This window comes from Canis lupus, chromosome 31 (assembly GCF_048164855.1).
Source record: "Canis lupus baileyi chromosome 31, mCanLup2.hap1, whole genome shotgun sequence".
Classification (NCBI taxonomy): domain Eukaryota; kingdom Metazoa; phylum Chordata; class Mammalia; order Carnivora; family Canidae; genus Canis; species Canis lupus.
In genome coordinates, this window is record NC_132868.1 from 13,844,682 (window position 1) to 13,872,457 (window position 27,776).

The window sequence follows — 27,776 nt, forward strand, 5'->3', positions numbered from 1 at the left end:
CCGCCCGAGCTGCACGTACAGGTGTGTTGCGTTTGCTGGAGATCCAGAAGGTTAAATCTCCAGGGACTGAGACTCAGCAGACGGCCTGCCCCACTTTACCCACTGTACTCCACATCCTGCGGTCTGTTTCCAGCTGTGCTCAACACCTCTTTCCCCATCTACTCTTGGGTGTGAATGTGTGGAAAACCACATCCTCTGCCTCAGAGGCTGGCCTCACTGCTATCTGGCCGGACTGCAGGCACATCTGTACTAGGCTGAGGGCAAGGTGTGGGTAGCCAGTCTTCCACATCGAGAACAGCTACGTAGCATCTGCCCTCTGTCCCCTCCTGGCTGGAGGAAAAAAGGAGCTCAGGCTAGCACCTCGAGGTTCTCCTCTGACCCCTGACGAGACGCGTCAGAGGACCGCCGAGGCATGCCACCTGAAGTGGCATGCACCAACCGAGAGTCTTTCAGAGACTCTTCCTATATCTCCCTGAAGGCTACCTTACACCTCCCATCCCAGCAAGCGCTGTGTGCAGAACTAAGGCAGAAAGCCCTGCCGTTCCCTGATGCCCAGGCGTTCCCTGACACCTCTCCCTCACCTGGATTAGGGCCTGTAATCCAGGCTGATTAGGTTATCCACACAACGTGTGTGGCTCCTAGGCAGGATCCGTTGTTGCTCCACGGTCCAGAGGACCAGGGCAGCATCATATCTGTCTCCACACACAGGACAGCAAGCCCACACACAGTAACGGCATCTTGTGGGCCTACTCAATGGATAATAGGGCTGAGCTCTTGAAGCCCTGACACTTTGGCTTCTCTGTAGAGCGGGCAACTTGGACGTATTCCCACTCTGGTCCGGTCACCATATGTACAAGCATGTGTGTTAACCACCCATTGAGTTTGGAAATTCTTCCTTTGGACGGGTTCTCACTGGCATGGTCAACACTATGCCCCTGGTGCCTCTGCTCCACACTCCGTGGTTAACCCCCCAAGAAGTTCATGTCTCTCCGACAACATCTAAGGGCTACCGTCCCTTCCACAGCGAACAACGCCCATGACACATGGTAAAAACTCACCTGAATTCTGGCTTCTGGAATGCCTGTTCTTCTGGCTGGGCTCTCCCTCATAGCAATGCCAGGAAACCGCTCCTCCTCAAAGGCTTGAAGGAAGATACTGGTTTGGGATGCAGAAATGGATGTCAGTTTTTTCCTGCCTTCCTTCGGGACTCGACCTAAAGAGAAAACAGTGTTGGAGAGGAGGGCTTGAACGCCAGTAGCACAGCCAGTGTGGAGATAGAAGTGGGTGTCAGGGTATATGTGGTGGTGTGTGACAGTGTGTGAGTGCATGTGACTGTGTGTGTGTGTGTGTGTGTGAGAGAGAGAGAGAGAGAGAGAGTGCACTTTTCTCTCTGTTCTCTGACTTCATAGCCTCCCTTCCCTGAGGCCAAGAGCCAGAGTCTGAACCCACCCCTGGAGCCAGCCTTTGGATAACAATGGTGAGTCGATAGAAGAAGACGCCTCTGTCCTGACTAGCAGGTTCAGGACAGGAAGACGCAGATCCTTCCTGGCCCAGAAACAGCCTGCCTGCTGCCTGCCCAACAATGGCAGGTGGGGTGTCGCCATCCTCGGTCACGAGGGTGGCTGGAACATGAGAGCAGAGATGGTGCCCTTCCTGAGGATTTTGCTACTCCTCGGTAAGCACACAGAGACACATTCCTGTGTCAAGGAGTGGCTCAGGAGGGGACACTTCTTGGATGCTGGGGAGTCACCTGGAGGCTCTTCCTGTCCACGCAGTGGCCCTTCTCCTTGGCGGATTGTGGAGCCCAGTCAGCGGCTCTGCCTTCGCTGTCTCCTTCGCTGGTTTTGGCACCAGACCTAAGGGGCAAAAGAAGAAGCAATGGCCAGGTAACACGGGAGGGCAGCTTAGCCCACACACATGCAGGGACTCGAGGACCCAAGACCAACTAACACCCCACTGAAAGCCAGAGCTGGCTTATTGCCTACATTGTTACATGTATTTGCATGGCCCTTTGGTGTACAAGGAAGAAGGCGTTGGTCTCCCCTGAGGAGCGTAAACTGTAGGTAAACACACAATGGATGGTGTTGGTAGAAAAGTCATTTCTTCTTTGGTCATCTGCATGGACAGATGATGGGGTTCCTGCTGCAGTCCCCTGAGGGAGCTGAGGAGACTTTGACACAAGAAGACGCTGGAAATGGGTGTCATTCTCATCACAATTGGACCCTTGCGCAGGCTTCCTCTCCCCTGGAGGCAAAAGACAAAATTGTCGTCCTGGATCGGCACCTATTTCTCTCTATGTGTCTCTTCCCCTTCCGTGTAGGAGGAGTCATAGGGTTTCATGGGGGAAAAGTGATTGGCCAGGACACAGGATCTCTGGGGACAGTCAGCCCATGGGCATGAACCCGTCGTCAGGCCTCAGGCTTTGGGCCCCAGTGTTCCCTCATCCAGTGAATGAAGGCCTCGGAAGGAACTCCAAGGGCAAGGGCTCCTAGGGCCCACAGATTCCCATGCCATAGGTTCTGAGCTCCCCAGGTGACTATGCAGAAGGACGGGCAATGTCCTAGCCCCGTGTGTGTGTGTGCCTCCTCCCCCAGAGACCATGAGAGAAGTATTGGGTCTGCCAACCTGGATTCTGGACTCAGGTATGGCCAGTTCTTGGGCCAGGTGTTCTCTGGCAGCGATCCAGGGTAAGGGTTCTCCTGGAAGAATGCTTGCAGGGCCCCCTTCTGGCTTGCTGTCAACTCGTGCCTCCTTCGACAAGGTCCTCGTAGAAGTGGACCTGTGTGGGGAAGAGGGCAGCCACAGGAGGAAGGCATTCAGAGGAGCATTGACTGGCGATGTGCTCTCAGCACTCCCCTTTGTGGGGTGTCGAAAATGTCCCCGTATAGGGATGATCTTCCCTTTGCCACTCATGGTCCCACCTAAGCCTGAGGGGGCTGTTCCACAGGACACAGGCAGTTCTGCATCTGCCCTTGGGATGAGTGATCGTCAGGGATCTAGGGAAAGGGAAGCCTTGAGCTAGTTATGTGATTCCAGGCCAAGGCTTGGAAAAGACCCTGAGTGGAGATCCTGGTGGGGGTCAGGGTCGAGGAGGGGGCGGGGGAAGGGTGAAAAGCCCATTGGGAAAACCAAAGAGGACCACATGTCCACGAGGAAACATGAAGAGAATATGTGAAAACCCATGCCCTTGGGATCCCTGGGTGGCGCAGCGGTTTGGCGCCTGCCTTTGGCCCAGGGCGCGATCCTGGAGACCTGGGATCGAGTCCCACATTGGGCTCCCGGTGCATGGAGCCTGCTTCTCTCTCTGCCTATGTCTCTGCCCCTCTCTCTCTCACTGTGTGACTATCATAAATAAATAAATAAAATTAAAAAAAAAAAAGAAAACCCATGCCCTTGGTGAGTCCATTGAGGTGAAAGTTCTACAGTCGTGAACCTATCAAAGGAAGTGATCCACCTTGACCTGCTCTCTGCACCCCAAGATCCAGTTGGTGGCCTTACAGAAGCGGGACTCCTGCTGGGAATCTCGGCCCAGTCCAGGGTTCCCTCCACCGCAGCCCTATGCAAGCCCCTCTCCAGCCCCCTTGCCCAGACACCATGGGAGCTCTGCCCTCCCACAGTGTCCCACCCATCAAGGCCATCACTTCTCCTTTCCTGAAACCCAGAAAGTCCTCAGAGACCTTGGGGCATCCCAGCAAGGGCCCACATAAACAAAAAAGTAATGGACCGCGGAGGCAGACTTAGGGAACACAGTCACTTATTAAAACAATAACACTCATATCATAGGAGACTCAGAAGATGAAGAGAGAGAAAAAGGGGCACAAGTTTTATTTGAACAAATTACATAAACTTTTCTAATGTGAGGAAGGACCCAGACACTGAAACCAGGAGCACAGAGAACTCCCACTAATTTCAACAAAAGCCAACCATCGCCAAGGTACATCAGAGTCATATTCACTAAATACACATGCAAGGTTAGAATCCTGAAAGTGGTGGGGTAGTGACAGTCCTTAACCTACAAGGGAAGACAAATCCAGACAACAGATCTGCCCACACACACTTCGCAGTTCAGAAAGTAGTGGAAGGAAATATTCGATATACTGAATGGGAAAAGTATGCAGCCACGAATTCTTTATACAACAAGGCTGTCATTCAGGATAGAAAGAGGGATTAAGAGTTTCTCAGGCAGGCAACAAATAAAGGAGTTCATGACCACTAAACCAGTCTGGCAAGAAATTTTTAAGGGGGACTCCTCTAGTGAGGAAAAAAAAAAAAAAAAGACACCAAAAACAACAAAGACTAGAAAGGACCAGAGAACTTCACCAGAAACACCGACTCTACTGGTAACACCAAGGCACTCAATTCATAACTTTCAAAAATCACTCTGAATGTAGATGGACTAAAAGCCCCAATCAAATGATATAAGGTATCAGAGCGGATTAAAAAACAAATACGGGATGTCTGGGTGGTTCAGAAATTGAGTGTCTTTATTTTTTTCATAATAAATTTATTTTTATTGGTATTCAATTTGCCAACATACAGAATAACACCTAGTGCTCATCCCGTCAAGTGCCCCCCTCAGTGCTCGCCACCCAGTCAACCCCACCCCCCGCCTTTCTCCCCTTCCACCACCCCTAGTTTGTTTCCTAGAGTTAGGAGTCTTCCATGTACTGGAGGGTATTATGCTGAGTGAAATAAGTCAATCGGAGAAGGACAAATATTATATGGTCTCATTCATTTGGGGAATGAGACCAAATAACAGTGAAAGGAATAGAGGGGAAGGGAGAAGAAATGGGACAGAAATATCAGAAAGGGAGACAGAACATGGAGTGTCTGCCTTTAGTTCAGGGCATGATGCCAGTGTCAGGGACCTAGTCCCACATCGGGCTCCTTTTGTGGAACCTGCTTCTCCATCTGCCTATGTCTCTGCCTCTCTCTCTCTCTCCCAGGAATAAATAAATAAAATATTTTAAAAATCCATCAATATGCTGCCTACAAGTGCCTAACTTTATTTTTATTCTTCTTAATAATAAATTTATTTTTTATTGGTGTTCAATTTGCCAACATACAGAATAACACCCAGTGCTCATCCCGTCAAGTGCCCCCCTCAGTGCCCGCCACCCATTCACCCCCACTCCCTGCCCTCCTCCCCTTCCACCACCCCTAGTTCGTTTCTCAGAGTTAGGAGTCTTTATGTTCTGTCTCCCTTTCTGAAGGGAAGGGAGAAGAAATGGGTAGGAAATTTTACTTTTTAAAAAAATGTTACTCATTTTACAGAGAGTGAGCAAGGAAGTAGGGGTAGAGGTAGGCAGAGGGAGAGAGAAGCAGGCTCCCCCCAAAGCAGGGATCCCGATGCAAGGCTCGATCCCAGGACCCAGGGATAATGACCTGAGCCAAAGCAGACGCTTAACCAACTGAGCCATGCAGGCACCCCAGCAACTGAGCCACCCAGGAGCCCCTGGAAAGGCTAAAGTCCCAAAAAGGAGGATACTAGTTGCTGGAGGGTGATATATGACAGGAACGCTCCTTCATGCTGCGGATATAAATACGGTTGCTTTGGAAGAGAGTTTAGCAGTTTTTTTCCAAGGCTCTTTAATCTCACCTGAGGGTCCAACACTCACACTTCTAGAATCCAGACATCTGCTTTGAAAACAGGTTCCACATAGTTTTTGTAAAATCTAACAATCACTCCTGGGAAAGAGTTTAGCAGTTTTATAAAAAAATATATATTTTGCATACAATTACCACATAATTCAGCAGAGTGCTCCTGGGGATTTATTCCAGAGAAATGAAAATTTTTAAAAAAAGTATTACATAGCCATTACATATTTGAAGGCACCTCTGCAGAGATGATAAAGATTTCTCAAATGTCTTCAATGTTGATTTTTAAAAGATTTGAGAGAGTGTGCAGTGGGAGGGGCAGAGTGTAAGGGAGACTCTCACCACACTCCCCACCAGCCAGAACCCAAACCCTCAGGCTATTCACAAATCATTGAATTCAAGGTGGGTAGTTTGGTCACACATTTGCTGGCATAAGATTTTAATTTTGATGAAGTCCAGTTCATTGCTTTTTCCCTTTGGTCTTTCTACTTGTGGAATCTAAGAGAAACCTTCGGTCTGCCCCAAGCCCTCAGGAACACTCTCTGGCAGGCACATCCACCGCCAAATCGGGGCCAGCCCTGGGCTTGGAAACGTCACCCCAAGCATCAGGTCAGCAGTTTCCCGCAGCCTCCTGGGCCCCCTTGTGCTCCTGATAAGGGGGTGGGAGAGCTCTGTCCTCTCAGCATGACGGCATGTCCTGGGACAGTGGCTGGGAAGGTGGACTGCAGGTGGGCCAGCTACAGACAGTGAGTGCCCCTGAGTGATCCTCCAGTCCAGCATGTCCCCCTCAGAGCTATTGGGTTGTCTCCACCCTCCAGTCAGATAGATGCGGACCTGCCCACAGGGATCATGCAGACACATGTGTCCTCCGAAGGTTTTCATGCGGTGTCATCCTCGGATGTGTGTGGTTTGCAGCACCAGGCAAGAGGACTTGGAGACTGATGGCCTTGGAAAGAGCTGATATCATAGCCGAATACCATTAGCTGAAGCCCAGACAAGTACCATAGACGCTTGAGCACCCACTAGATGTGGGGACCACATCTGCAAGAGCAGGTGAGGCCCAGGAGGGGATCAGAGCCAAGCATGAGTCAGTTCAGCCCAGACAAGGACCACAGTCACCAAGAACAAATGAGATCCTGGAGACGGACCCCGGGCATCAGTAGAAGTGAGAGTCCATCTTGGCTCATAGTCATCAGTTGCCAATGAGCCCAGGTGGGGACCACAGTCACCAGGTCCAGGTGAGGCTCAGGTGGGGACCAGAGTCACCAGGTCAGGTCAGGCCCAGGTGGGGATCATCTCTGGTAGAAGCAGGTAAGGCTGTCAGGCTGCTCCCATTGGGCAGAAAGGCCCTTCCCCTAATTCCCGGCCAATCTCAGAGGGTCCTGATCTCCCTCAGGATTCAGGGGAGAGGAGCCATTCTGCTCCCTCCTTTCCCCATGTCCCTGGCACTGATCGGTCCCCTCTGTTTCAGGCATGCCGAGTATGGTCTCCAAAGGAACCTTGGGATGCTGCTGACCGGTCACTGTGGAAGGTCACGGACAATCAGAGTTTTCTGCATTGAGTTCCCTGAACACCCCTTCATCCATCTCAGGAGGCGTTGCAAAACGCCTCTCTTGAGGCTGGCACATCCCCCCAGATCAGGACCTCTTCCTCTTTGGCTCTCTGAGGGCCATGTCTGCCCTGGGCTAGAGCTGAGAGACCCAAGAAGAAAACCCTGGAAGTGGGTAGGAAGGGATCTGGGCCTGGGGTACGGCCCCTGGGCACCCAGAGGAGGGGCCTCCATGCCTGCTTTGTGGAGGACAAGGTGTCTGACTCCTGCATCAGGGTTGGTGGTCAGGGCGTGGGGGAGGAGGCCCTTGCCAGGATGGCCCCCCTGCCTGCCTGTTGCAGGAGAAGACCATGATCTTTGGGGGTCTGGGGCCTTCTCAGGCTTCTTCAATCCAGGGTTCGCCAAACTGCTGAGGTCCTAGGTGAGCATGTTATAGACAGAGCTCACCCCAAGCTGAAGAAGCACATGGCGAGTAGATGCTCCCCAGAGGCTCCATTCCCATGGCCCCAGGGCAGGGGGTGCCAGCACAGCCCTTCTGAGCTGCCCCAGTTTGGTGTCAAGTTCCTCCACCTGGGGAGCCTGGGGCACCCTTGAGACTGTGCGGGGCCACTGGAAGTAGGTCCACCTGGCTCCACGGGGCCACAGCGTGGGACCTGAGCACCTCCTGCCCTTCTGCCAGGATGAGGAACTGACATGCACAGGCATTTACATCCCAAGTGGTTCCTTCAGTGTTTCATCAGTTAGGTAAGGGAACCCGAGGAACCCTGCTCCCTCATCCGGCCTCCTGACTCCAGGGAGGGCTGAGTTCAACCCTACTCTCCAGACAAGCCAGGCCAGACCTTGGGCCCAAAGGCTGAGGCTCGCAGCCCAGGCCCTGCCTCAGCTGTCCCTGCCTCAGCTCCCCCAGGGAGGCCTGGTCAGCCTGGGCTGTGGATGAGCCCTCGGGCCATTCTGCAGCCAGCCTGGGGTTCTTGTGGCATGTTGGCAGAAATGGGGGCAGAGTCTGTGCCCCCAGATCTGTCGGTAGTGCTGGCCAGGATCAGAACCCAGAGTGGCCTGGAGCCCTGATCTCCCTGGGAGGAGTGCATGTGCAGGAGGGGCTGTGGTGCCTCCTCGGATGTAGCCCGGGGGGGGGGTCGGCAGAGGCTATGGGCAGATGGGAGACCCCAAGGGGCTCTGCTCAGGCAACTACTCTCAACCCCCACTCCCCAAAACCCCTTATCCCTGCCCTGAAGAACTGGGACACCTAAACCCTGGACATGGAGCCTGTGCTCACAGCCATGGCTTACATGATCCTCAAAGTACACAGGAGTAAGGCCCACTTACTGGGAGCCCAGGTTTGCCTGAGGCTGGGGGTGAGGGGACAGGGGTGTTGACCCCCTGTTCTGAGCAGCACCCAGGCCTGGGGACGGGGGGACGGCTGAGCAGGCGAGTTGATCAGGACTCCCTGAGTGAGCAGCAGGCAGGGCCCTCCCTTGGTCATAGCACAGCCTCACCGAGTGGGCTCAGCTTGCACACCTTGTGCTACCGCATCTCCTGCACCAGCATGTGGAAGGTCCTCCACGCCCTAATGTGTAGGGGATGGAGGAGACTGGGGCTCAGCCTGGGTGTCTGGAGCACAAGGAACCGAGGGACCCCAGCCCCAGCTGACCCCCAAAGTCCTTTCACCACCAGGGCTGAACCCCCATGTCCTCTGTCCGCACGGGGTTCACCCCCAGTGTCCCCTCCCCCCCAGGGATACCCGCCATGTCCCTCCCGGCATAGGGCTGACCCTCAGTCCCCTCTGCATCCAGAACAGCTGAGCTCAAGCCCTCATGTAGAACCCACAGGCACGGTGGGCACCTGTGCTGTCCCTGGCTTCACAGGAGAAGGAAGGAGGTTTCTGCAGGACTCACTCACATGGTGACCAGCCGTGCTCCTGCTTAGGATGGTTGTTGGTGACAGTTAGTGTTCTGTGTCCCTGATGCTGGCTCCTCCTCCCCGGTTTTCGCCACAGGAAATGAAGGAGGAGGCCCAGGTCTCCTCCCAGGACATCAAACAGATAGATCTAGATATCAGCAGAAGCTTCCCCAACCACATCACGGTCATGTTCTGGGACTACTTTGGGGTCGGGTGAGGCTGCTGGGCAAGCGGGCTTCTGGGGCCCCCAGGGGAGGCCCAAGGGCTTCTGGGTAAAGAACACGGGGTGTCTGCGGCCAGGTGGATCTGCGCTGGCAAACAAAACACTGCCATGTGGTAAAGTGCTCGGGATGACCCATGTGTTCCCGCCTGGGTCTCTGGGATGGGGAGGCCACCAGGACGGGGCCTCCAGGTGTCACTGTGTGAGCTGAACCCCAAGCGGGTTTGGAGATGATCCGTTAAGAGCAGGGCACAGGGGCAGGGGCCGTGTGGGGGCAGGAAGGGGACCTGGGGGCGGGGCAGCACCGCCACAGCTGGACCAGGACACTCGGACCCAATGAGGGTCGGACAGGTGAAAGGGACACCCGGCCTCAGTGTTTTTATGTATTTCTGAATGTTGTGCATTGAATTTTAGACAATTTGCACTGCTTATAAACATATCTAGTATGATGAGCCCCCAAATGCCATCCCCTGTCTAGCCAGGGTCCTGAGCCGACCACACAGGTCCCCAGCAGCAAGTGTGTCACAGCAAACCCCAGACCTGGGGTCGAATTTATCTATAGCTCATCTGTGTGGCCTTGTACCCTGCTGTCCTTGCCATCTGGGAGCATCCTATGGGAGCCTGGGCAGTGAGGGAGCCGTGGGAGCCTGACGCCCAAGAGGGGAGGGCTCTGAGGGGCCTCAGGAGTAAACACCCTCCATCAGGCAATGGCTCTTGCAGGAAGTGCGCTACTGCCACGGCACGAACCAGATCGTGGCCATCCTGCTGATATTCCTGACTGAGGAGGATGTCTTCTGGGCGCTGGCCCAGCTGATGACCTATGGGAGGCACGCCATGCAAGTTAGGGGCTGGATGGGCCGCTGGTCCGGACTACAGCTCAGAACGGCCTCCTTGCAGGGCCACTCCAGCCATGGGGCAGGAGGGGACCTCCACTTAGCCTGCCTCCCCACTGGCATGGGCACTGCTTCCCCAGGTGGCCCTTGGTTTCCTGGAGCAACGGCCACCTGCACCACCATTTGCAGACTAGTCTTGCACTCCTGCTGCTCTCTCAGCCCTGTCTCTGGTTGCCTTCTTGCCCCCAGGACCCCCCTCTAACCCAAAGCCGACCAAATCAAGTGCAGCATCTCCCCGCTCCCAGGAGACCCCATCCTGATTCCAAAGTCCCAGAGATGGCCATGCCCACCCATAAGTCTCCCCGTGGCCTATACTCCCGGTCCCTTGGTGCTGGGAACCCCAGGCCCCTCCGCATGCTGACTACCACAAACAGGCATCCCCAGGGCTCCCTCCATCGGGCAGCTTCCTCCTCAGGAGCTCCCCGAGAGGGCCGTCCATACGTGTGGCTCCCAGCTTGAGAGGCATCGAGGAAGGAGAGGCAGCTGGCACTCAGCTGGGACCCACTGTCAGACATGTAAATGTGGCCCAGTTGGACTTTCAAACTGAGCTGACCCTCCAACAGAAATTCACTGCAATGAACAAGACCAGGTTTGACGAGGAGGTACCAACTATCCACCTGATGCCAGCACCTACAGTGATAAAGATTGTGGATTCCAGCCAGTTAGGTGTTAGGATGGCACAGCCCAAAGTCACATAGCTGCACAGTGAGAGATACACACACACTCCAAAATGAACAAAAATCGGAATCCCCTGCGATGTTGTCAAAGGGCAGCAGAATGGTTACATACTCGATGCTCAGGTCACTCGGGAGAATACATTGAAGATCCTGCAAATCACGACTGCACAGAGGTGTAGGAGGCATGGAGATATGTCTGCTGGGTTCTGACAGTGAGCAAGGAGCGGTAGGAAACATCTTACAGACGGTGGGCTCCCTCTTAGCAAAGGACACCAGAACCCTTCGAAGACGATACATGGTGAAATCTGTCCTCTTTCTATTTTTGGTTTTCCCACTATTTGGTTCTTCATAATTCTATTTCAGCCTCCACCCTTCATCCAAGCCAATGACCATACAGGCTTTTTTAGGACATTGGGTCCCACAAGGAGGCACATCTTTCCCTACCAGGTTCAGAAATGATTATTGCCCAGGTTTGTGCTGATCCACCTAACTCGTGCCTTCACAGTTCTTCTCTCCTTGCAGAAGGAGAGGAAACACAGGTCTTACAATGAAAGAAGCCCACTCCCACTCGGGTGGGACTATCACTTGTGGGAACGTCATCTGGGCAAAGTAGTGAAAGCGGGAGTGGGTAAGAATAGGTTGTAGGTTAGCCATAGTCTGGTTCGAGTATTTTCCTGACGCAAGCACTTACCTTCGATATCATGTTTTATATCTTCATCAATTTATTAGTTTTAAAATATTGTATTTTTATGTAACCTCTACATCCAACATGGAATTCACACTCACAACCCTGACATGAGGATCCACTGACCAAGGCTGCCAGGCACCCCTGTGCCATGTTTTATAACTCTTTGCTTGCTTGCCTATCTCTGCATCCAACTGGAACATTGAGTCCATAATGGTGGAGCTTTAGCTTCCTTCAAATCCCAGAACCACCTGCTTTATCCAAATCCTATTATGATGTTTGCCATTGAATAGCATTTTAAATCAATCTTCAGTAAAATGACCACTGGTGAGGATATTGTCAACTTTTAACGTGCTGGCCCTGCTCCCTCGATCCCAGGGAAGCTATGCTTTCTTTAACATTTATCAAGATCCAAAGGACTCCACCAAACCTGAGAGCATGGGCTCAATTTCTGCCCTGACACACGTTGTATGTCTGGTTCAATTAATAGGTATCAATCCATCACAGGGGGCCTGGCCGGCTCAGTGTGTTTGGTAAGAAGCAGCGATTCTTGATCTCCCGTTACTGATTTCAAGCCCCATGTTAAGTGTAGAGATTACAGGAAAAGAAACTATTAAAAATAATCAATCAATCAGTTGATCTGGGGAGACACAGTTCCAGATCCCACAGGGGCAGGGAGCTAGTTTACAGGTCTATACACAGGATCATAAGCAGCAGAGCACAAATTCAGAACTTTCAGTAGTCGGCTAGTGTAGGGGACACACCAGCATTAAGGGTGCTCACGTGGCGAAGTGAGGGGCAGCCCCAAGACCCATTGGGTATGCTTAGTGTCCTGGGGTCATAAGGACAGTGGCACCAACTGTTCCCAGGAGCAGGAATGCGGAAACCGGCTGAGAGCAGTGGGTCTAGAGGCCAGCTTTCTGTACTGTGCGGTCAAGAACTGCAAACACCTGTGCAGTCATGGGACTGCTTTACTCGGACTGAAGAAGCAGGTGTCCCTCCGGGGCAGGGAGAGCAGAGTTCAGCTCCAGGGGAGGCCCTAAATTTTGGATTTTTGAAACTTAGTCACTGATCTGAAATTTAAATAAAATAAAAAAGCTCAGACACAGGGAGGGTGAACGCGGGGTTCTGACAAAAACTGCAGAGACAAGAGGGCTTGATGTCTTCTGTGAAGGCTCACTGCAGACCTGGGGGCTCCAGGGCAGGGAACCCAGGGCCGCCACACTCATCCTGCCCAACAGCACGGAGTCCTCAGGGAGCAGCACAGCGCCGCCTGGTGGAGGCCAGAAACGCTTACACCGAGCCCCGCCTCAAAAGCCGGCAGGTGCATCTTCACTAAGGCAAGTGGGCACCTGACAATCAGGGGGACGGCCCCTCCCCCAGAAGACCCGCACAGACCACTGGCTCCCACCAAGTACTGATCACAGCGGCCTGCAAAGCTTCACCTCTGAGGAGAAAGTAGGATCTGGCTTCCTTTGTACTTTTCATTATTTATTATTTTTCATGTATTATCGTCAATTATTTTTTATTAATTTCTTAATTTTAATTGTTATGTACATACTCATATAATTATTATTTTTGATTACTTTAATTGTACGTTAATTTTCTTTCTTATTTTGGTCTAGATTCTTCTAATAATTAATAATTAACAACCAGGCTAAAACACACCCAGGATCTTGTTTAGGGGCGTTTTTGTTGTTATTGTTGTTTTCCCTGTTTTTTCTTTTTCTCTCTTCCTTCTTTTCTGGGGAAAATAATAGAGTGGAGAAATTACCTCCAAAAAGAACACGAGGTAGTACTCACAGCCCGGGATTTAATCAATGCAGAGTAAGATGTCTGAACTAGAATTTAAAACAACTAATATAAAGATAGTAGCTGGTTTGGAAAAAGAGCTTTGGAAAAAGATAGAGCTGGTTTGGAAAAGACAATACACAATCCTTTTCTGTAGAGATAAAAGAACTAACATCTAGTCAGGCTGACATAGAAAATGCTATAACTGAGACGCAGTCCAAGGTGGAAGCCCTAAAAACAAGAAATGAAATGGACCAGAGAGACAGACTTAGGGAACTCAGGCTTGTATTAAAACAATAACATCCACATCATAGGAGACTCAGAACATGAAGAAAGAGATAAAGGGGCACAAGTTTTATTTGAACAAATTATATAAACCTCTCTAATGTGTGGAAGCCCCCCACACAGAAACCAAGAGCACAGAGAACTCCCAATAAATACAGCAAAAGCTGACAATCGCCAAGAACATCGGAGTCATATTCACAACATACACAATCATGGTTAGAATCCTAAAAGCGGTGGGCTGGTGAGAGTCCTTAACCTACATGGGAAGACTAATTCAGTTCACAGCAGATCTGTCCACACAAACATGAAAGGCCAGAAACAGTGGAAGGAAATATTCAATATGTTAAATGGGAAAAGTATGCAGCCGAGAATTCTTTATACAACAAGGCTGTCATTCAGAATAGAAGGAGACATTAAGAGTTTCCCAGAGAGACAACAAAGAAAGGAGTTCATGACCACTAAACCAGTCCGGCAAGCAATTTTTAAGGGGGACTCTTCTAGTGGGGGAAAAAAAGACACCAAAAGCAACAAAGACTAAAAGGGACCAGAGAACATCACCAGAAATACCGACTCTACAGGTAACACCAAGGCACTCAATTCTTATCTTTCAATTATCGCTCTGAATTTACATGGACTAAAGGCCACAATCAAAAGATAGAGGGTATCAGAGTGGATGAAAAGACAAGACCCATCTATATTCTGCCTTCTAGATGCTCACTTTAGACCTATAGACACCAACAGATTGAAAGTCAGGGGATGGGAAATCATGTATCATGCTAATGGACTTCAAAAGAAAGCTGGAGGACACATATTTATATCAGACAAATTAGATTTGAAACCAAACGTTGGGTACCTGGTGGCTCAGTGGTTTACCATCTAGTATTGGCTCAGGTTGTGATCCCGGGGTTCCAGGATCGAGTCCCACATTGGGATCCCCTTGGGAAGCCTGCTTCTCCATCTGCCTACGTGTATGCCTCTGCCTCTCTCTGTGTGTCTCTCATGAATAAAGAAATAAAATATTTTTAAAAATGCAACTCTATCCTGCGTCAATTTAATGCAAATCAAACACTTTAATTAAGCTAAGCCCTTACTAGATTGGTGAGCTTCTACCCCACGAAATTTTACTTAACAGCTAAATACACTAACAGCTGGCTTCAATCTATCTTCTCCCGCTGTGTAGAAAAAAAAAGGTGGAGAAGCCCTGGCAGTGGCTAGACAGCTTCTTTGAATTTGCAATTCAGGGGCACTTGACGGGATGAGCACTGGGTGTTATTCTGTATGTTGGTAAATTGAACACTAATAAAAAATAAATTTATTATAAAAAAATGAGTAATTCACCACAGGACATGGCAAAAAGAGGACTTAAACCCCTGTCTTTAGATTTACAGTCTAGTGCTTTTATCAGCCATTTTACCTGTGTTCATTAACCGATGATTATTTTCCACTAACCACAAAGACATTGGTACTTTATATTTACTGTTTGGAGCATGAGCCGGTACAGTAGGCACTGCTTTAAGCCTTCTAATTCGAGCCGAACTAGGTCAACCCGGTACCCTATTAGGAGATGACCAGATCTACAATCTAATCGTAACTGCCCATGCATTTGTAATAATTTTCTTTATAGTTATACCTATTATACTTGGGGGCTTTGGAAACTGACTAGTTCCGCTAATAATTGGCACCCCAGATATGGCATTCCCTCGAATAAATAACATAAGTTTCTGATTGCTCCCCCTATGTTTTCTTCTCCTATTAGTGTCTTCTATGGTAGAAGCAGGTACAGGAACTGGGTGAACTGTATACCCCCCACTAGCCGGCAACCTAGCCCACGCAGGGGCATCAGTAGACCTAACAAATTTTTCCTTGCATTTAGCTGGGGTCTCCTCCATTCCAGGGACAATTAATTTTATCACTACTATTATTAATATAAAACCCCCAGCCATGTCCCAATATCAAACTCCTTTGTTTGTACGATCCATACTAATTACAGCAGTCCTATTGCTATTATCATTACCTGTATCAGCTGCCAGAATTACAATACTTCTGACAGACCGAAATCTAAACACAACATTTTTTGACCCTGCTGGAGGGGGAGACCCCACTCTATACCAACACTTATTTTGATTTTTCGGACACCTTGAAGTTTATATTCTAATTTTACCTGCATTTGGAATAGTTTCTCATATTGTTACATATTATTCAGGGAAAAAAAGAGCCCTTTGGTTACATGGGTATGGATTGCACAATGATATCCATTGGGTTCCTAGGCTTTATTGTATGAGCACATCATATATTTGCTGTGGGAATAGACGTAGACACACGAGCATACTTTACATCTGCTACTATAATTATTGCCATCCCAACAGGGGTCAAAGTATTTAGCTGATCAGCAACACTTCATGGAGGAAATATCAAATGATCTCCCACCATACTATGAGCTCTAGGATTTATTTTCCTGTTCACAGTAGGTGGGTTAACAGGCACTGTTTTACCTAACTCATCCCTAGACATTGTTCTTCAGACACATATTATGTTGTAGCCCACTTCCACTACGTACTCTCAATAGGAGCACTACTTGCTATTATGGGTGGATTTGCTCACTGATTCCCCTTATTTTCAGGGTACACTCTTAATGACACTTGAGCAAAAATCCACTTTACAATTATATTTGTAGGAGTTAATATAACCTTTTTTCCTCAACACTTCCTTGGACTATCTGGAATACCTCATCATTGCTCCGATTATCCAGATGCTTATACTATTTGAAATACTGTCTCCTCTATAGGTTCATTCATCTCACTCACAGCAGTGATACTTATAATCTTTAGGATTTGAGAGGCCTTTGCAGCTAAACAAGAAGTTGCAATAGTAGGACTCACCACAAGTAATATCGAGTGATTACATGGATGTCCCCCTCCATATCAGACATTTGAAGAACCTACATATGTTATCCAAAAATAAGAAAGGAAGGAATCGAACCCCCTAAACCTGGTTTCAAGCCACTGTCATAAACATTATGTCTTTATCAATTAGGAGATGTTAGTAAAACATTACATGACTTTGTCAAAGTCAAATTATAGGTGAAACCCCTATATATCTCTATAGCGTGCCCTTTTCAACTCGGACTTTAGGACGCAACCTCCTCTATTATGGAGGAGTTATTTCATTTCCATATCCACACATTAGTAATTGTATTTCTAATCAGCTCTTTAGTACTCTACATTATTTCACTAATACTTACTACTAAATTAACTCACACAAGCACAATAGACGCACAAGAAGTGGAAACAGTGTGAACCATTCTACCAGCCATTATCTTAATCTTAATCACACTACCCTCTCTATGAATTCTCTATATAATAGACGAAATTAACAACCCACCCCTAACTGTGAAAACGATAGGCCACCAATGATATTGAAGCTATGAATATACTGACTACGAAGACCTAAGCTTTGACTCTTACATGATCCCTATGCAGGAACTAAAACCAGGAGAACTACGACTATTAGAAGTCGACAACCGAGTTGTTCTCCCAATAGAAATAACTATCCGAATACTTATCTTATCAGAAGACGTATTACACTCATGAGCTGTGCCATCACTAGGCTTAAAAACTGATGCTATCCCAGGACGACTAAACCAAACCACCCTAATAGCCATACGACCAGGGCTATATTACAGCCAATGCTCCGAAATCTGCGGATCCAACCATAGCTTTATACCTATTGTTCTTGAAATAGTCCCCCTATCATACTTCGAAACCTGATCTGCCCTAGTAGTATAATATAAACCAGTCTAAATCATTAAGAAGCTATAAAGCGTTAACCTTTTAAGTTAAAGACTGAGAGTTTAAGTCTCTCCTTAATGAAATGCCACAACTAGACACATCTACCTGATTTATTACAACTCTATCCATAATTTGAACTCTACTCATTATATTCCAATTAAAAATTTCAAAACACTACTACCCAGAAAATCCAGAACCAAAAACAGTAAAGCCAACTAACCAACTCACACTCCTTGAGAAAATAAATGAACGAAAATCTATTCGCCTCTTTCACTACCCCCTCAATAATAGGACTCTCTATTGTAATACTAATTGTTATATTCCTATGTATCTTATTTCCCTCATCTAATCACCTAGCTAACAATCACCTAATCTCCATCCAGCAATGATTAATTCAGCTAACATCCAAACAAATATTATCTATTCATAACCAAAAAGGACAAACCTGGGCTCTCATACTAGTGTCACTCATCCTATTTATTGGCTCAACTAATTTACTTGCACTATTACCCCATTCATTCACACCTACAACACAACTATCTATAAACTTAGGAATAGCAATCCCCTTATGAGCAGGAACAGTAATTACTGGCTTCCGGGACAAAACCAAAGCATCTCTAGCACATTTCCTACCTCAAGGGACACCCCTTCCCCTTATCCCAATACTAGTAATCATTGAGACTATTAGCCTATTCATTCAACCTAAAGCCCTAGCCGTACGATTAACAGCTAACATTACCGCAGGTCACTTGTTAATTCATCTAATTGGAGGGGCTACCCTTGCCTTAATAAACATTAGTACCACCACAGCTCTTATCACCTTTATTATTTTGGTCCTACTCACCATTCTCGAATTCACTGTTGCTCTAATTCAAGCCTATGTTTTTACCCTAATAGTGAGTCTATATTTGCATGACAACACCTAATGACCCACCAAACCCACGCTTACCATATAGTCAACCCAAGCCCATGACCACTGATGGGAGCTCTCTCTGCCCTCCTCATAACATCAGGCCTCATTATGTGATTCCACTATAACTCAATATCCCTACTTACACTAGGACTTACAACCAATATATTAACTATGTGCCAATGGTGACAAGATGTCATCTGAGAAAGTACATTCCAAGGGCACCACACACCCATTGTTCAAAAAGGATTATGCTATGGAATAATCCTATTGATTGTATCAGAAGTATTCTTCTTTGCAGGATTCTTCTGAGCCTTCTATCACTCTAGTCTAGCCCCAACCCCCAAACTTGGGGGTTGCTGGCTGCCCACAGGTATTATCCCCTTAAATCTACTAGAAGTCCCATTACTTAATACCTCTGTTCTCCTGGCCTCCGGAGTCTCCATTACCTGAGCTCATCATAGCCTTATAGAAGAGAATTGCAAACACATACTCCAAGCCCTGTTTATTACAATTTCCCTAGGTGTATACTCACACTCCTTCAAGCCTCCAAATATTATGAGACATCTTTTACAATTTCTGACGGAGTCTATGGCTCCACTTTATAGCTACTGGGTTCCACGGACTACATGTAATCATTGGTTCTACATTCTTTATTGTCTGCTTTCTCCGACAATTATATTACCACTTCACATCAAATCATCACTTAGGATTTGAAGCCGCCGCATGATATTGACACTTTGTCGACATAGTCTGATTATTCCTGTATGTCTCTATTTACTGATGAGGATCTTACTTCTTTAGTAGAATCAGTACAATTGACTTCCAATCAGTTAGTTTCAGATTAACCCTGAAAAGAAGTAATAAACATAATATTAACCCTAATAATCAATGTATCCTTAGCATCCCTACTTGTAATAATTGCATTCTGACTCCCTCAACTAAATATCTATGCAGACAAGGCAAGTCCCTATGAATGCAGCTTTGACCCTATGGGATCCTCACGTCTACCCTTTTCCATAAAATTTTTCCTAGTGGCCATCACATTCTTACTTTTCGAAATTGCACTGCTCCTCCCGCCTCCCTGAGCATCACAAAACAAACTAAGAACAATACTCATGGCACTTCTACTAACCTCTTTACTAGCCGCAGCCTAGCTTATGAATGAACTGAAAAAGGATTGGAATTAACTGAATATGATAATTAGTCTAAACTAAAACAAATGGTTTCGACTCATTAAATTATGATTTAACTCATAATTATCATATGTCCATAGTATACATTAACATCTTCCTGGCATTTATCCTCTCCCTACTAGGCATACTCATTTACTGATCCCATCTAATATCATCCTATTATGTTTAGAGGGTATGATACTACAACTATTCATAATAATATCTGTAACCATCTTAAATAATCACCTCACATTAGCCAGCATGATACCAATTGTATTACTAGTATTCGCTGCCTGCGAAGCAGCGTGAGGATTGTCTTTACTAGTTATAGTATCTAATACCTATGGCACCAATTACATACAAAATCTGAATCTTCTACAATGCTAAAAGTTATCATCCCTACTACAATACTTATTCCACTAGCATGAATATCAAAACCTAATATAATCTGAATTAACACAACAATATATAGTCTATTAATCAGTTTAATCAGTCTATCCTATCTCAATCAGCCTAATGACAACACCCTCAATTCCTCATTACTATTTTTCTCTGACTCCCTATCAGCACCCCTACTAGCACTTACAACATGACTCTTACCCCTCATAGCAAGTCAATTCCATCTATCAAAAGAACCCCTAGCCTGGAAAAAAACTATATATCTCGATACTAATTATACTTCAATTATTTCTAGTCATAACATACACCACCACAGAACTAATCCTCTTTTACATCCTATTTGAAGCTACACTAATTCCAACCCTTATTATTATTACCCGATGGGGAAATCAAACCGAACGACTAAAAACAGGACTATACTTCCTATTTTATACTTTAATAGGATCCTTACCCCTCCTAGTAGCACTCCTCTATATCCAAAATACCATAGGCTCCCTAAACACAATAGTGTCCCGTGTCATCACTGTAGGTAGGTGGTCCAGTCAGCACTTAGCCCTTCACCCTGAAGGCCAAGGGTGTGAGGGGAGGTCCTGTCACCATGCCGGGTGGGAGGGGATGCAGGCACCCTTCCACATCCTTAGTTCCTAACCTCTGGCCCTCCAGGCCTCCCACCCTTCTCAGTAGACTGGTGTCCCAGCTGTCCTCCCAACCTCAAGAGTTCACAGCATGGATTTTGCACTTAAGAACATTTGAGGGGCTCCTGGGTGCTGCAGTTGGTTAAACGTTGACTCTTGATATTGGCTAAGGTCAGGATCTCGAGGTTGTGGTGTGGAGCCTCACGTGGGGATCGGGCCCCGGCTGGTGGGAGTCTACTTCAGAATCTCCCTTTCCCTCTGCCCCTCCTACTGCATGCTCTCTCAAATCTTTTAAAAATCAACATTGAAGACATTTGGGAAATCTTATCATCTCTGCAGAGGTGCCTTCATATGTGTAACCGCTGTAAATGCCTTTTAGGGACAAACCGTGATTTCTATCAGAAACCCCTATTAATATTTATTGAAGTATAGTCACCATACAATGTTACAGTAGTTTCAGTGCTACAACTTGGTGACTCCATTCTGTACATTACTAAGCTCTCCCCATGACAAGTGTAGTCTCCATCTGTCCTCATACAAAGTTACAATAGTACTGACTCCATTGCCTAGGCTGTACTTTCTAAATTTCTGTGGCTTATATATTTGAGAACCAAATGCTTATAGCTCCTAATATTCATCTATTTTGCCCATCTCACACCCACTTCCTCTCTGGCAATCAGTCAACGTGATCCATCACATTAACAAGAGAAAGGACAAAAAGCATACGGTCATCTCAATAGTGGCAGAAAAAGCATTTGACAAAATACAACATAAAAAGCATAAAGGGTTTTGAGGACATTTCCATCTACAGAAAAAAGGCCATGTAGGAAGGCCTGTAGCTGGCATCGTACTCTATGATGAAACCTGAAATCGTCTCCCCTAAGAGCAGGAAAAAGACAAGGAAGTCCCCTCTTAGCCCTGGAAGTCCTACCATAGGAAACAGACAAGGAAAAGAAAAGGCATCCACAGCTGTAAGGGGGAAGTCAAAATGTCCCTATTTGCAGAAGACACAGTACTAGAAACAGGAAAACCAGAATTGTTAGACCTAATGAGTGACATCACTTGGGGACACAAAATGAACGTAGAAAGATTGGTAGCCTTTCTGTGTACCAACAATGAACACTCAGAAAGGAAATTAAGAAAATGATTCCATTCTCAGTAGCATAAAAAAGAACAAAACAATGAGTCTGAACCAAGGCAGTGAAAGGCTTGTACACTGAAAACCGGAAGACTTTGGGAAGACATTGGGGCTCCTGGGGTGGGAGCCTTCCTCTTGTGAAAATGTCGACAGTCGCTGATACAACCCTCACTTTCAATGGACTTCCTATCAAAATCATGGTGGCAGATTTTAGACATAGGAAAAGAACCCTAACTTTCGTCTGCCCCTACAAATGACCCTGGACAGCAAAAACTACTGAGAAGCAGAACAGAGCTGGATGCAGCATTTTTCTATTTCAAACTATGTCACAGAGCCACAGAATTAAAACTGTGTGACTCTAGGGTCCTGTCTGGCTTAGTCAGTTAAGAATAGGACTCTCAGTCTCACCTCAGGTATTGATCTCAGGGTCATGAGGTCAAGCCCTGAGCTGGGCTATGAATGGGGGAAGGAGCCTACTTAACAAAAATCAAACCCACAGTGGTGTGGTCCTGGCATAATCAGATTGAGCAGAATATAGAGCCTGGAAGGAAATGCACTCTGATATCGTCAACTGATGTTTTTTGAAAATTTTATTTTAAATCCAATTAATTAACATATAGTGTATTACTAGTTTCAGAGGTAGAATTCAAGAAGGGTTGGATATAACACCCAGTGCTCATGACATCACCTTCCCTCCTTCATGCCCATCCCCCTGTTACCCTGTTTCCCCAACCCCCAGCTCTACAGCGACCCTCAGTTTGTTTCCTATGATTAAGAGACTCTTTTTCCTCCCTTTCTGTTTTCATCCTCTTTTTTCCCTTCCCTTCACAGATGTCCATCTGTTTTGCTTCTTTAATTCCACATAGAAGTGCAACCATATCATTATTTTCTTTCCTGACTGACTTATTTCAATTAACATAATACCCTCTAGTTCTATCCATGTCTTTGCAAATAGCAAGATTTCATTCTTTTTAATTGCTGAGTTACATTCATAATATATATAATCGTTATATTTATATATAATATATATTATATTATTATATTTATATATTTATATTTATATTATAATTATTATATTATTATTATATATAATATATAACATATTCTTTATCCATCCATCTGTCCAAGGACATCGTGGCTCCTCCTGCAGTTGGCTGTTGTGGATACTGCTCCTGTGAACATTGGAGTTCAGGTGTTCCGGCGTTTCACTGCATCTGTATCTCGGGGGAAACACTCAGTAGTGCAATTGCTGTGTCATAGGGTAGCTCTATTTTAACGCTTTGAGGAACCTCCATACTGTTTTCCAGAGAGGCTGTACCAGCTTGCATTCCCACCAACAGTGCAAGAATTTCCCCCTTGGCCATTTCCTTGCCAACATCTGTTGTCTCCTATCCTTTAATTTTAGCCATTCTCACTGGTGTGAGGCGGCATATCATTGTGGTTTTCATTTGCATTTCCTGATGACAGGTGATGTGGAGCTTTTTTCACATGCCTGTTGGCCTTTTGTAGGACTTCCTTGGAGAAAAGTCCATTCATATCTTCTGCCCATTATTCATTGGATTTTTTGTTTTTGAGTGTTGAGTTTGACAAGTTCTTTAGAGATCTTGGACACCTGCCCTTTATCATTATGTCATTTGCAAATATATTCTTCTATTATGTAGGTTGCCTTTTAGTTTTGTTGACTGTTTCCTTTGCTGTGCAGAAGATTTTTATCTTGAGGAAGGTCCCAACAGTTATTTTTGCTTGTTTCTGTTGCCTTTAGAGACGTGTCTTGCAAGAAGTTTTTGTGGCCAAGGGCAAAACGTTGCTACCTGTGTTCTCTAGGATTTCGATGGGTTCCTATCTCACCTTTAGGTCTCTCATCCATTTTGAATTGATCTTTGAGTATGGTTTATGAGAGTGGTCTGGTTTCATTCTTCTGCATGTGCTGCCCTATTTTTCCAACACCACTTTTGAAGAGACTGTATTTTTCCATTGGATATTCTTTCCTCTTGGGGGAAGGTTAGTTGACTAACATCTTTTGGTTAGGGTTTCATTGAGTGTTACGTTTGGTCAGGAGTTAGGGTTTTGTTTAGGGATGGGTGTTAGGGGTTAATGGTTAGGGGCTATGACTAGGATTTAGGATAGGTTCTGGGTTCGAGGCAGGGTTACAGGTAGAGGTTGGGTTAGGTTTTAGAGTTTAGGATTAGGAGTTAGGGTAAGTAAGGGTAGGGTTAAGGTGAGGTTTAGGGTTAGAGTTTAGGATTAGGATTATTTTTAGGGGTAGGGGTTACAGTGTGGGTTTAGGGATGGGTGTGAGGGGTTAATGGTTAGGGTTAGAGTTTTGGGTTAGGGTTACAGTTAGGGTTAGGTTTAGAACGTTAAGCTTAGGTTTTAGGGTTTGGATTGGGTGTTAGGGGCTAGGGTTAGGGTATTGGGTAGAGTTAGGGTTTAGCCCTAGGGGGTATGGTCAGGGGTATTGGTCACAGTTAGGGTTTAGGGGTAGAGTTTGGGTTAGAGGTTAGGGGTAGAATTAGGGTTAGGATTATGGTTGGTGTCAGGGTTAGGGTTAGATATGAGAGGTCAGAGGTTAGGTTAAGGATTAGGATTAGGGTTTAGGTTTAGGGTTATGGTTGGAGTCATGGTTAGGTGTGTGGAATAGGGGCTAGTGATTCGTGTTTAGTTTTCAGTTAGTGATAGGTCCAGGGATAGGCTAGATGAAAGTTAGGATAAAGATTAGGTTAGGGTTATTGTCTATACACAGGTAGAGTTTGGATCTGGGCATCTTCCTGTCACTGGGACTCCTAGTATCTTCAATGGGTTAGTTTTAAGTGTTTTATTTAGATTTTGGGTTAGGGTTTCTGCTTGGCATCCATCCATTCAGAGGCCTCCCTAGAGAATCAAACTCTAGGCTTCTGCTGGGGCGAGAATAGACATGGCCGGCATCTCCTGAGCTGAGATAATGAGGGGATATATGGCTCTAAATACGATTTATTTGGAAATCAATTTCCATACTCATTTTATCTCTTGTGTGCACTGGTGTCAACAATACTAACAATTGTTATTTTAAAGTTTTACTTGAGTTCCTGTTTGTTAACATAGTATAATATTAGAAAATGTAGCGCACTCATGTGATGGAATATTATTCAGCTATAAAAAGGAACAAAGAGCTGATACGCACTGCAACATAGGCAAGCTTTGCAAGCATTATGCCGAGCAAAAGGAGCCAAACAAAAAGCGTCCATGTTGTAGGATTCTATTTCCATGAAATATAAACATATATAAATATAAATACCCAGAAGAGGTAAATCCACAGTGATGAAGAGCAGAGGAGTGGTTGCCAGAGACTGGGGTGGGGAGGGAATGAGGAGGAACCACCTACATGGCATAGCGTTTTATTTTGGAATAATGAAAATGTTCCCAAACTAGAGAGTGGTGACAGTCCCCTGATATTGTGAATGTACGTAAAGCCACTGAATCGTAGACCTTAAAATGGTCAAAAGGTAAATTTTATTTTATGTGTATTTTAACAGAAAAAATATGAAGACAAAATATTATTTAGCTCAAAGTTGAGACATATTATCATTCTTGAGAATATTTCAACACTTCCAAAGGAAATCACAAAGACTAGATTGGTATATTTAATGTGATCTAAAAAAATACCTATCCTAGAAATTAAATACCAGTGAAAATATTTCCTAGGAGTAAAGGTACACGGAAGATATTTTCAGAAACATATGCTAAAACATAACCACACACACCAAAGCTACTGTTGTCAATACAAATGGAAATTCTAAACTTTTTTTTTTATTTATGATAGTCATACAGAGAGAGAGAGAGAGAGAGAGAGAGAGAGAGGCAGAGACATAGGCAGAGGGAGAAGCAGGCTCCATGCACCGGGAGCCTGACATGGGATTCGATCCTGGGTCTCCAGGATCGCGCCCTGGGCCAAAGGCAGGCGCCAAACCGCTGTGCCACCCAGGGATCCCACAAATGGAAATTCTAAAGAATGTTTCTCAAGCAGAAGAAAAGTTACCTCTGAAGGACCAATGTCCTAAGTTGGATTCCTATGAAGCACCCGCTACAGCACAGTCGCCAAAACGCTTCCAGGAGGAAACTGCAGAACCAGAAAACACCATGGTGAACTCTATTACAAACGGTCAAAGTAGATTAATTCCACACTTACATTTTGGGAAATATTGAAAGTTACAAGCATTCCAAAATTCAGTTTATTATCCTAATAACTTTAAAATAAGACCAGAAACAGAAAATACTAAGACATATCAATACCATTCATGATGATGTAATCCTTTTTTTTTTATTTTGATGATGTAATCCTGAACAAAATCACTTGTTAGGGTTTTTTTTTTTTCCTATTTCTAAAATCTGTCACCATGATTTTGATACGAATTCCGTTGAAAATGAGGGTCGCTCAAGGTACTATCGACATTTTAACAGGATGAAGGCTCTCACCCCATGAGCACAGGATGTCTTCCCAAAGTCTTCCAGGTTTCAGTGTACAGCCTTTCATTGCCTTGGTTCAATCTAATATTTTGTTCTTTTTGTTGCTACTGAGAATGGAGTTATTTTCTTAATTTCCTTTCTGAGTGTTCATTGTTGGTATAGAAAGGCTACCAACTTTCTATGTTCATTTTGTGTCCCCCAAGTGAAATCACTCATTAAGTCTAACTTTTCTGGTGGAGACTCGGGGTTTCCTGTTTCTACTACTGTGTCTTCTGCCAATAGGGACAGTTTGACTTCCCCTTACAGGTGTGGATGCCTTTTCTTTTCCTTGTCTGTTTCCTATGGTAGGACTGCCAGGGCTAAGAGGGGACTTCCTTGTCTTGTTCCTGCTCTTAGGGGAGACTATTTCAGGTCTTCATCACAGAGTATGATGTCAGCTCCGGGCCTACCTAACGGCCTTTTTTCTGTTGATGGAAATATCTTCAAAACCCACTATGATTTTTTTTTACATTTGTTTTTATTTATGTTCTATTTGGCAACACATAGTATAACCCCCAATGCTCATCCCATCAAGTGACCACTCACTGCCCATCACCGATACCCTATCCCCCCGCACACCTCCCCTTTGTTTATTTTACATATTTTTTAGTTGGAGTTCAATTTGCCAACATATAGCACAACACCGAGTGCTCATCCCATCAAGTGCCCCCCTCAATGCCCGTCACCTAGTCAGCCCGACCCCCCGCCCACCTCCTTTACCACCACCCCTTGTTTGTTAACCCACTAAAATTATGTTGTATTTTGTCAAATGCTTTTTCTGCAACTATTGAGATGACTGTATGGTTTTTGTCCTTTTCTCGTTAATGTGGTGGATCACTTTGACTGCTTGCCAGAAAGGAAGTAGGTTGGAGATGGGCAAAATAGATGAATACTAAGAGCTATAAAAATCTGGTTCTAAAATATATAAGCCACAGAAATTAAAAAGTACAGCCTAGGCAATGGAGTCAGTACTACTGTACTAACTTTGTACAGGGACTGATGCTGACTACAGTTCTTGTGGGGAGAGCTGAGTAATGTACGGAATGGAGCCACTAAACTGTGGCCCTGAAACTAGTGTACCATTACATGTTGACTATACTTCAATAAATATTATTAGGGGTTTCTGATAGAAATCACAGTGGATCCCTGAAAGACTTTTATACAATTGTTATACATATGAAGGCACCTCTGCAGAGATGATAAAGATTTCTCAAATATCTTCAATATTGATTATTAAAAGATTTGACAAAGCTTGCATTGAGAGGGGCAGAGGGAAAGGGAGACTCTCAAGTACACTACCCACACAGCTGGGTCCAGACCCCATGTGAGGCTCCACATCACAACCTCGAGATCCTGACCTGAGCCAAAATCGAGTCAACGTTTAACCGACTGAACCACACAGGAGCCCCTCGAATGTTCTTAAGTGCAAAATCCATGCTGTGAACCCTTGGAGGTGGTAGGACAGCTGGGACACTAGTCTACTGAGAAGGGTGGGAGGCCTGGAGGGTGGGAACTAAGGACGTGGGAGGGTGCCTGCATACCTTCCCATGCAGCGTGGTGACAGGAACTCCCCTCACACCCTTTGCCTTCCGGGTGAAGAGCTAAGTGCTGACTGGACCATCTACCTACAGTGATGACACGGGACAGTATTG

General features: G+C 46.0%; 1 long non-coding RNA gene across 2 annotated transcripts; it reads right to left on the reverse strand.

Moving 5' to 3' along the window:
- Positions 1–833: 833 nt before the first annotated feature.
- Positions 834–27,776, reverse strand: LOC140622026 (uncharacterized). Of its 2 annotated transcripts, XR_012021753.1 has the most exons (6): positions 27,666–27,776; positions 25,658–25,738; positions 2,626–2,779; positions 1,986–2,244; positions 1,751–1,856; positions 834–1,213 (listed from the first exon to the last, which is right to left on the reverse strand). It is a non-coding gene; the product is annotated as an uncharacterized lncRNA (long non-coding RNA). The 2 variants fall into 2 exon arrangements; XR_012021752.1 differs by lacking the exons at positions 834–1,213; positions 1,751–1,856; positions 1,986–2,244; positions 2,626–2,779 and adding an exon at positions 18,800–19,145.